The sequence below is a fragment of the Natator depressus genome, chromosome 11 (genome assembly GCF_965152275.1).
Source record: "Natator depressus isolate rNatDep1 chromosome 11, rNatDep2.hap1, whole genome shotgun sequence".
NCBI lineage: Eukaryota > Metazoa > Chordata > Testudines > Cheloniidae > Natator > Natator depressus.
Genome location: NC_134244.1, coordinates 73,668,757 through 73,680,059, shown reverse-complemented (window position 1 = coordinate 73,680,059; position 11,303 = coordinate 73,668,757).

The following is an 11,303-nucleotide window of genomic DNA, read 5'->3' as shown; positions in this document are numbered from 1 at the left end:
ACCTGCACATCCACCAATGTGATATATGCCATCATGTGCCAGCAATGCCCCTGTGCCATGTACATTAGTCAAACTGGACAGTCTCTATGTACAAGAATAAATGGACACAAATCAGATGTCAAGAATTATAACATTCATAAACCAGTCGGAGAACACTTCAATCTCTCTGGCCACGCGATTACAGACATGAAAGTCGCTATTTTACAACAAAAAAACTTCAAATCCAGACTCCAGCGAGAAACTCCTGAATTGGAATTCATTTGCAAATTGGATACAATTAACTTAGGCTTGAATAGAGACTGGAAGTGGCTTAGTCATTATGCAAGGTAGCCTATTTCCCCTTGTTTTTTCCTAACCCCCCCCTCCCCTCAGACGTTCTTGTTAAACCCTGGATTTGTCCTGGAAATGGCCCACCTTGATTATCATACACATTGTAAGGAGAGTGATCACTTTAGATAAGCTATTACCAGCAGGAGAGTGGGGTGGGAGGAGGTATTTTTTCATGCTTTTTGTGTGTATATAAAAAGATCTTCTACACTTTCCACAGCATGCATCCGATGAAGTGAGCTGTAACTCACGAAAGCTTATGCTCAAATAAATTGGTTAGTCTCTAAGGTGCCACAAGTACTCCTTTTCTTTCTGCGAATACAGACTAACACGGCTGTTACTCTGAAACCATTCAGAGCACTGTGACTGCCCAGCCCAGAGGGGCCCAGATCCTGGGAGAGCCCTTGGGGTCCCAGCTTCCCTGGCTGCTCAGAGGAGAGCCCAAAGGCGAAGATTTCAGGAGAGCAGATAATTCAATCATAAATCTGTGCGCCCAGTGCTGTCTCCTGCTCTCTCCCTGCTATCTGAGCGCAGGGGCTGATGCTCCTGGTTAACAGGAGACGTTATCACGGATTCTCAGCCTCCCTGACTGACACCAGCTGAGCATCAGGGCCCTAGTGTTTAAGCACCTTGGGCCACAATTTCAATGGTATTTAGGTGTCTGGTGGGAACCTCCAAAGCACCTAACTCCTATGGACTTGCCAAACCTGCTTCAGCCCTTTGGAAAATCCCCTTCTCCAGGCGGTTTCCCTGCCATAGGTCTGGTGCTCTTGAACGGTCCCTGGGAGGAGCTCTTTAGTGTGGCAACCCCTTAAGGTCACACTTTTTCCAGGGAGGAAAGTCACCTGGCTTCACCGCCTCCTGACTCTGAATCCCAGAGCCTTCAGCACCCCTGCTTCACGTCAGCAAGTCCACCTGAGTGGGACACCCAAGGGAGACTTGTAGGCCCCCAGGGAGCCATGTACCCCCACTTCCTTACCCTGGAGTGACTCTCAACCAGCATTGTGAGAGCAGGGGGGGTTATTACAGGGGCAGTCAACAGGCAGACCGTGGGCCAAATCTGGGCCACCAGCTGCTTTCCAGCAGACCCTGAAATCTTTTTATTGTTTTATTGTGATCAGGATTGTTATTGGTGTTTATTGTTTTCTCTGAAGTCTGGACCTTGACGATGCCCCGACCAAGAAATCGGGACCGGAATAAGAAGTAACCGGCTCCCCCGGTCCCGGCCTGTCCGGAGCAGGGTGCGGCCAGGGCCCAGTGACCACGGGGACGGGCAGGTCCGGCTGGGCCAGCCCCGGAGCCCGCTGTCCCCCGAGCCGGGCCGGCTCCCCGCCGCCAGCAGCCCGCCCCTCCGACCCACCCGGCTCTGCCCGCGGCTGGGCCCCGGCCGGCTCCCTGGGGCGGGCCGCCCTGCCCCGTCTCGGCGGGCGCCAGCGGCCCAGGCGGGGGCGCGGCATCGCCTCCCGGGCCGGCCCCGGCCCGGCCGCCTCAGGCCGCGCCGCGGGGTGCGCAGGGGACCCCGGCCGGCAGCCCGGGAGCCGGGGAGCCGCGGCCCCGCCCGGGACGGGCCCGGCCGGCGTCAGGGCGGCCCGACGCCCGAGGCTTTTCCCGGCCCAGCCCGGCGGAGCGGGAGACCCGCGGCCCCGACGGACGGGCCCGCCCGCCCCCGGCAGCCCGCCCGCCCCGGGAGACCTGCCGCGCCCCCCCGCCCGCGGGCGTCGCGAGGCCTCCGGCGGGCCCGGGCCGGGGGGTCCGGCGGGGTCCGGGCCCCGGTCCGCGCGTTCACAGACCCGGGGGCAGCGACCGGAAGTCCCCCCGGCACCCCAGGGCCTGCGGCCACCCAGGCGAGTCCGCTCCGCGGCCGGCGGCGGGCGCCCGGTGCTCGCGGGGGGGGCTGCGGGGGGGCGGAGCCAGGGAGCCCGGCGCCGAGCGGCCTCGCCCGGAGCGCGGGACGGCCGGGTCGGGCCGCAGCCGCGGCGTGCGCCCCGCAATGCCCGATGGGACATGGCGGGTCACCCGCAGGGCCCGGCTCCGCGCCCCCCCGCCGCGGGTCTGCTCGCGAGTCTGACGCCGGCGGGACTCGACCCCGCTACGGCGGCCTGTGAGGCCGGATCCGGGGCGGTTCAGCCGGCGTGCGCGGGAGCCGGGGGAGGAGCCCGGCCGGGCCTCCAGCGCCGCCCTCCGCGCAGGTAGCCGCGAGCGGGGCCGGGCTCCGGGGCGCCCTGAGCTGGCGGGGGGGCCGGGGCCGGCGGGGGGGGGCCGCAGCATAAAACCAGCGGCTTTGAATTCCCGACCCCCCCCGCCCACACCCAGAGACCCACAGAGAGACCCCCCCACACCCACAGAGACCCCCCCCGCACACACCCACAGACACAGAGACCCTGAGACAGAGACCCCCCCACAGAGACCCCCTCACACACACAGACACAGAGACCCTGAGACAGAGACCCCCCCCCCACACACACACACGCGTCCTGTGAACCGGGAGTTCGCGGCTATTTCTTAAACCGCGGGCAATTAGCGCAAGATTTGAGGATTCCCTGAACTAGTTAATAGCCAAGAATAACAATTCCTGCAACCCAATCCAGTAAATTTCATAGTGTGTGTACACACACACACACACACACACACACACACTGGGGCTGTCAAGCGATTAAAAAAAATCACCATTAAGCGCGCGGTTGTACAACGCTAGAATACCATTTACTTAAATATGTGGCATGCTTACATCTTCCAGTATATTAATTTCAATCACAACACAATACAAAGTGTACAGTCCTCACTTTATATTTATTTTTGATTACAAATATTTGCGCTGTAAAAACAAAAACATTATGTTTTTCAGCTCACCTCATACCCGTACTGTAGTGCAATCTCTTTCCCATAAAAGTTGAACTTACAAATGTAGAATTATGTAAAAAAACAGCAACCCTACATTCAAAAATAAAACTGTAAAATTTTAGAGCCCACAAGTCCCCTCAGTCCTACTTCTTGGTCAGCCAATCGCTCAGACAAGCAAGGGTAGTTACAATTTCCAGGAGATAATGCTGCCGCTTCTTGTTTACAAGGTCACCTGAAAGTGAGAGCAGGAGTTCGCATGGCACTGCTGTAGCTAGTGTTGCAAGTTATTTACATGCCAGGTGCGCTAAAGATTCATATGTCCCTTCATGCTTCAACCACCATTCCAGAGGATATGCCTCCGTGCTGATGACGGGTTCTGCTCGATAAAGATCCAAAGCAGTGCGGACCGATGACACGTGTTCATTTTCATCATCTGAGTCGGATGCCTCCAGCAGAAGGCTGATTTTCTCTTTTGGTGGTTTGGGTTCTGTAGTTTCCGCATCGGAGTGTTGCTCTTTTAAGACTTCTAAAAGCGTGCTCCACATCTCGTCCCTCTCAGACTTTGGATGGCACTTCAGATTCTTAAACCTTGGGCCGAGCACTGTCGCTGTTTTTAGAAATCTCACATTGGTACTTTCTTTGCGTTTTGTCAAATCTGCTGTGAAAGTGTTCTTAAAACGAATATGTGCTGGGTCATCATCCAAGACTGCAATAACATGAAACATATGCAGAATGCAGGTAAAATAGAGCAGGAGACCTACAATTCTCCCCCCAAGGAGTACAGTCACAAATTTAATTGATGTATTATTTTTTTAACGAGCATCATCAGCATGGAAGTATGTCCTCTGGAATGGTGGCCGAAGCATGAAGGGGCATACGAATGTTTAGCATATCTGGCATATCTTGCAACGCCGGCTACAAAAGTGCCATGCGAACGCCTGTTCTCACTTTCAGGTGACATTGTAAATAAGAAGCAGGCAACAGTATCTCCCGTCAGTTGTAAACAAACTTTTGTCTTAGCGATTGGCAGAATAAGAAGTAGGACTGAGTGGACTGGTAGGCGCTAAAGTTTTAAACTGTTTTGTTTTTGAGCGCAGTTATGCAACCAAAAAAAAAAAACAGCTGCATTTGTTACACTTTCACAATAAAGAGTTTGCACTTCAGTACTTGTATGAGGTGAATTGAAAAATACTACTACTTGCGTTTTATCATTTTTACAGGGCATATATTTGTAATAAAAAATAATAATATAAAGTGAGCACTCTGCACTTTGTATTCTGTGTTGTAATTGAAATCAGTATTGAAAATGTATCAAAAAAATTTAATAAATTTCAATTGGTCTTCTATTGTTATAAGTGTGATTAATCGCGATTGATTTTTTTGAGTTAATCGTGTGAGATAACTGTGATTGACAGCCTTAACGTACATATATAAAATAATACCAAATCCTCAGAACACCAATGTAATGGGGAAACTAATTCTTACCTTAAAATGACAAGTGATTTTATGTACTCATGTGGCACTTGTTGGCATTGCCCTAGCAACAAAGCTATTGAAACAGAAAAGCAAGCAGGGTGCGGCAGTGAGGCTGATGCCTAGCAGGGCTACCAGGGAAAAAAAATTTCTTTTCATTTTGCCTGTGCTCCTAAGAGGTTGAAAGTTACCTAAACCCCAAAGCATAAAAGTGGGAGTGGGGGCAGGTGCTTTGAAACTTCCATTCCCAGGATGGCCATGGCAAATGGGTCATGAGAGACAGAATCTACAGGGGCCAGGGCAGGGCTTGCAACTAAACTCCCATGTTTCCCTCAGGATTTTCAAACTACACCGGACCCTCACGAGAATGTGGGATTTGGGATCCATGCCAAATCCCGCATTTTAGCGGGTACTGCGTTACAGCAAAATACCTTTGTGGATCTGGGCCTTCCAGATTACAGCATTCATACAAACTGAATACAAACTCCCGTTTTCTAAATAGCTCTATTGTGGAGGTAGAGAGAGCGTTACTGACTGCCGTAAGAGTCTAATGTATAGGAAGTTGTGCTGGATCAACGAACAGGTGAGGATGCACCTGTAGGCTTCCTTCTAAACGTCACCTTACCATTACTTAAGACAAGCCACAGTTGTTTTTTAATTTTGCAGTGAACTATTTCAAGATTTTTGTTAGAGGAGGGGCACTCAGACCTGGCCACTGTTGCTTCTTTATTTTCACCCAATGAAGCTGCAAATAGTGTAAGCAGCAGAAAATCCTTTTTTCGGTGCAGGGGTGCAGCACAGAATGTGACACGATTTACTTAACCACACTACTGTTCTTCCAGAAGGTATCCCACAGAACATGACCACTCTAAACATAGCAAATACTTGGATGTTTTTATACCTTTCTCCCTGAACAGTATTTGATCAAACATTATACATGCGTCCAGCTAAAACAATAATTTAAAAATCCAGGAATTACTACATGGTGTTCATAGATTATCAGCCACCCATAGCAGCCATTCATATTCCAGCGTGATAAGCACAATAAACATTGAGCTATGTTCAGAGGCAGACGGCTATCCCTGTTACTTGGAGGAACTCGCACATCATTCGTTCTATCGTCTTCCATCCGCATTGTAACTCGCTTAAATGTCTTAGGTAAGGCTTGTACCATCCCCGAAGATCACCAACCTCAGACTCTGGTAGACCAAACAAAGCCACTGAGTTTGAGTCATAGAACCATCACCCCAAAAGCCTTAATGCCAATCAGTGCAAATCTCAGAATTGATGATAGGGAGCACATGAGATCTTTCTCAGCCCACGCTGCAGCACATCACCCCTTTTAAAGCGCTTGACGTAACAAAGCTGAGACACGCTCACTGGACGATCACAGTATCCTGCTTATTTAAGAAGAGCACAATACAATAGACCACTCTAGTGCTGACAGAAAAGTCGCCTTCCTCAGCTGTTGCTCCAAGATGGCAATCTGCTGCTGTTCCTGCATGTGAGGAAGTTGGTGGGGCTCAAAAGGAGGGCAGCTCACAGCAAGAGAAATGGCTGAGAAGAGCTAGGCAAGTTAGAGGCACTTGAGATTCACTGCAGGCCTATGTGGTGCTCCCTTGGCACCAGACCCATAAGGGTGCAGGGAGAACCATGGAAACTCAGCCGGCTCTCACTTGACAGGCAGCTGGGAATTGGTTCCATTTTTAATGGAGAAGTAAAATCTGAGCAAATGCATACATGGAACGAAAGAAAAATAAGATCTTTTGGGTGATACCTGAAGTCCTGCCTGAAAAGGTTCAGGCAGACATGGCTGGTTTGGATTTGGCCTATTAGTACATTTAAACCAGGGGTTCTCAGAACACATTTTTTGGTGGCCTCCGACTGTGACCACCAATTCTTGCTGGTGGCCGCACTGACACTTTTCCCTAAAATACTTAACTGTAGGAAAAACAAATAAATATGCACATACACGTGTCCAAATCATTGTAATTTATTTATGTAGGGTTTTTTCAGACTCAAAAATAATATGAAAAATTATATTTGTATGTTGAATATTGCTTTTCGCAGCACCCTTAGTAGCTAGCTGGGAGTTTGTGAAAAGTGATATTAACAAACATGCAAGTATCACTTTTCACAGCCTCCCAGGCAGCTAGTAAGTGTGCTGTGAAAAGTGATACTTGCATGTTTCTTTGTTTCGCTTTTCTCAGCAAGCCCCGGGTTTGGAGAGGGAGGCAGCAAGGGTCTGGGGCAATGGGGGGGATAGAGGTGGAACCAGGGAAGGCAGTGGGGGCTGGGGGCGATAAATGGGGGTTAGGGGAGGCTTCGGGGAGAATGGTGAGCCCTGCTGCCATATGGCTGGAGCTGGGAGGCAGCACCCCCAGGGTCCAGAGTGAGCGGCTGGAGCCCAGGGTTGGTGGCTGCTGCTGCGCAGCTGGAGCTGTGGATCAACACCCACCACCCTGGGGCTGGGGCTGGGGCTGGGGCTGGGGTTAGGGAGCGGGGTTAGGGCTGGGGGTCGGTGCCAGAGCCCGGAGCCAGCACTTGTTGCTGCACAGCCAGGGGTTAGCACCCAGGGCCAAGGACACGTGGCCGGAGCCTGGGTCAGAGCCCGGGGCTCGAGCCGTGCAGCTGAAGCCCTGCGGCCAGGTTCTCACCCAGGGCTGAAGCCCAAGCCCCAACGTGTCCTGCCCACCCCACAGGTGAGTCAAGAACTCACCTGGCTCCTGCAGCATTGTGCCCCACCTGTCTCCAGAGGCGGGGCATGGTGGCTCATGCAGGAGCAACAGGGAGGGAAGGGGAGAGGCTGATGCTTTGGCCTCTCCACCGCTGCCCAGGAGGCTGTTAGGCCTGCACAAAAAGCCCCTGGTGGCCACATGCGAGAAATGCTGATTTAAACTCACTCCCATGCTGTCAAAACCTTTGCCATTGTACCTCCTAACTGCTGGTTTCTCAGGTCAGAGTGCACTTAAGGGTTAAGTGAAGTGCTGCTGTAAGAATAAGCTTCATGTCCTTTAAAGGAAACCAAGGCAGAAAAAAATACTGATGATTTTTAATATTTTTTCTTTAGCCAAAAAAATTAATGAAACGATATAGAAAATTCTATTAAACACACCTTTTGCATTTTACAGATTTGTAGTATGCAAAATTTGATTTTATGTAGTGCCCATCCCCATGTATATTCCAGATTAGTATAAACAAGACATGATTTCCCTGGTAACTGGGACCAGTTTTTATTCTGTCTCCTCAAATTGAAAAGTTCATTTGTATGTAGGCTTCGGGAAGAGTTCCTTTGTCATTTCTAAACACACAACACGGTTTTCTTTTCTGGATTTCTCGGCCTCAAATACAAGGAGGTGGGTCTGCAGGGTTGCTTCAGGACCAGTCTGAATGAGGGAGGGTTTATTCTCCTGTTTAAAAAACAAAATTATTTCTAGTGTTACAGGAATAAAAGACAGAGAAGTCTGGTTTATAAAGCTGGATCTCTGCATCCCTCTCCCAAAAGGACTGCATGATCAAGCTCAAGGGAGTATTCAGAAATAAATTGTTGATCATCCCTTTAATCGAGTTATACCAAAGCAAGAGTTAGACAGTGGTTGGGCAATCACCATACAGTTAAATGGAGTAAATATTAATTAGAATGTTACTGCCAAGAAAGACAGGTGACCCAGTAGTAAAGCTTTGATAATTAGGGGAGGCAACATTGTCTAGTAATAACTGGCTGAACGAAGAGAGGTCCTACACTCAACAGTCACTCCCATGTTGGAGGAATCTCAACTACAAAGATGAACAATCATCTTCCCAAAATAATTTTAAAATGGTGACACCCCCAATGACTTATCTCTCAGACAGAAAGAAAAGAAATAATGGTGGGGAGAAAAGGGGACCCTGGCCTGGGGAGAGGAGGCATACAGAAGTTCTGTGTGGTAGGGGAAGGTCGGAGGGCACACAGAGCCCCAGCCTAGGGGAGATGAAGAAACATGGGACAGAGCCTGTGACATGAAAGAGGGGTGAGCAGATGCAGGGAATCTGTGAAATAGAGAGGATGGGAGGGTGGCACATGGGGGGAGGGGAATGGAGGACAGCCAGGAGCCCTCAGTGTGTGCAATGAGTACAGCCTACAGAAGCATCTAAGTGTGAGAATGCCAAGTTCATAATACTTTGCATGTCTAAAATGACTTTTATCACTGTCCCAAAGAACTTTAAAAATGCAGATTATTTCTTCCCATTTACAAATAAACTCTCTTGCCATGGTTTTCTGGAGAGAGCTGCACAGAGTCAGAGTATTAGCTATGTTTCTGGCTCCTGACCAAAACAGATAATCTGTCAACATTTGCTTTACGTGCATGTAGCATTCAGGGGTGGGGTTCTGGGAAGGGATCAGGAGTGATGCTTATATGCCTAAATCGTCCAGTAGAAGATTTTGGAAGTAAAAGATGTCTGACAGAGGCAGGTTTCAGTATGAACCTAGCTCTCAGGTAAAGCCTGGCCCCTTCTTGGTCGCTGTGGAGCATTCTTTCTTAAAAGACCTAGTCTTGGACTGCAAAGGCGTGGGGTAGCATTTAAGGAGCACTGACAGGGGATGCATACTTCCTACTGCCAAGGAGCTCAGCTGCACAGGGGCTCACTGCACACCACTATACAGCTGAGATCTGGAACTTGATCAGTGGATCCTTTGTGTTCTCTTATCCTTATCCTTCTCTCTTATCCTTTGAATTCTCCGGGAATTACTGGGTAAAATCATATTGTTGGTGTAATGCCGGAGGTCAGATCAAAAAACCCACATTAGTCCTTTCCATGGAATCACAGAACCGGAAGGACCGTCCTAGTCCCGTCCCCTGCACTCAAGGCAGGACTAAGTACAGTAGAACCTCAAAAATACGAACACCAGAGTTACAGACGGACCCGTCAACCAGACACCACGTGGACCCAGAAGTACGCAGTCAGGCAGCAGCGGAGACGAAAAACAAAAAAACCCAACAAATACCGTGCTGTGCCGGCACTGCATCGTCAAGTTAGGCACATCGGGGCTGCTTGTCCCCACCCCACCCACCACTTGCCACGCGGAAGGCCAGCCACGTACAGGTGAAGACGCTGAGGTTCACAGGCACAGCTGTGAGCTCCCGAGAAGGAGTGCTGGGGTCTGCACTAGCCACAGGGGCCGTTTCCCGTCTCTGGCTGGGAGGGGGACAAGCCTGCAACCTTAGTCTCAGTCCAGGAAAGAAGCTCCCTGAGCTGCTGCTGGAACCTGGCCGAGAGCATCAGCTGCTGGAGCGCTCTGGAGGAGCGGCTGCGTTTGAAAGGGCCCCAGCCTGCACTGCACACCCACTGGTGCCAAAGCGCCCCCGGGTGCCTCACGCATCACCCTTGCAGTCAGGGGGCTAGAATCAGAAACTTGCCGGGCAGCCGCTGCAGAGTGTGAGCCCCCGTTCCGAGCACTCCGCCCTGAGGAGCAGCCCATAACGGCTTGGGCAAAGTTACGAATAACCTCCATTCCCGAGGTCTCCGTAATTCTCCTATATTATCTAGACCAGGGGCTGTCAACAGGCGAACCACGGGCCAAATCCGGATTGCCAGACGCTTTTGAACAGACCCCAGAAACTTTTTATTTACATATTATCGTTATTATTATTTTTGTAAATGATTTTCTCTGCAGTCTGGCCCCTGACTGTACATTGATGAAGAATTTGGACCTTGACAAAAAATAATTGACTACCCCTCATCTAGACCATCCCTGAGCGGTGACTGTCGATCCTGCTAAGAACCTACAATGACAGAGATTCCACAACCTCCCTAGGTAATTTGTTCCAGTGCTTAACTATGCTGGCAGGAAGTTTTTCCTAACGTCCAACCTAAACCTCCCTTGCTGCAATTTCAGCCCATTGCTTCTTGTCCTGTCCTCAGAGATTCACAAGAACAATTTTTCTCCCTCCTCCTTGTAACAACCTTTTATGTACTTGAAAACTGTTCTCATGTCCCCTCTCAGTCTTCTCTTCTCCAGACTAAACAAACCCAGTTCTTTCAACCTTTCCTCGTAGATCATGTTTTCTAGACCAGCGGTTCTCAACAGGGGGTTCGTGGCCCACTGGGGGTCCATGAACCCTTTCAGGGGGGCCGCAGGGCCCCGTGGCTAAAATCCAAAGCCCGAACCCCAGCACCTCCCGCAGAGCTGAAGCCGGGAGCAGCAGGGCTGAATTCTGGAGCCCCGAGCCCCGGGTGCTCCCCAAGGGACAGAAGCCCTGCGCCCATGGGCAGAGTTGGGGGAACATAGGGGTGTTACACCCCCCCCCAAACTACAGTGCAAGAGCAGGGCAGTCCTGGGGTAGTTCCACACCCCCCCTCCACCACCTCCTCTCTCCACCCCCTGGCTAGGTCGGAGGTGGGAAGTCAGAGTCCGGCAGCGTGGGACAGCTGCTGCTCTGACTGGTGCCATGGAGCAGGCAGCCGCAGCGTTGCCTCATCTCCTGCTGCTGCAGGGGGTTGAAGCTGCTCCCCTTTGCTCATGCAGCTGGTAAGAGCTGCCTGGGCGGGGGGACCCGGCTGCTTTGTGGCTGGCAGAGCCCTCAGGGTACAGGGACCGCAGGGGAGCCCTGAGAGCACACAGACCCTAGCTACCTCCTCCCTGCACCCTGAGCTACCCTCTGCCCAGACACAGCCCCTAG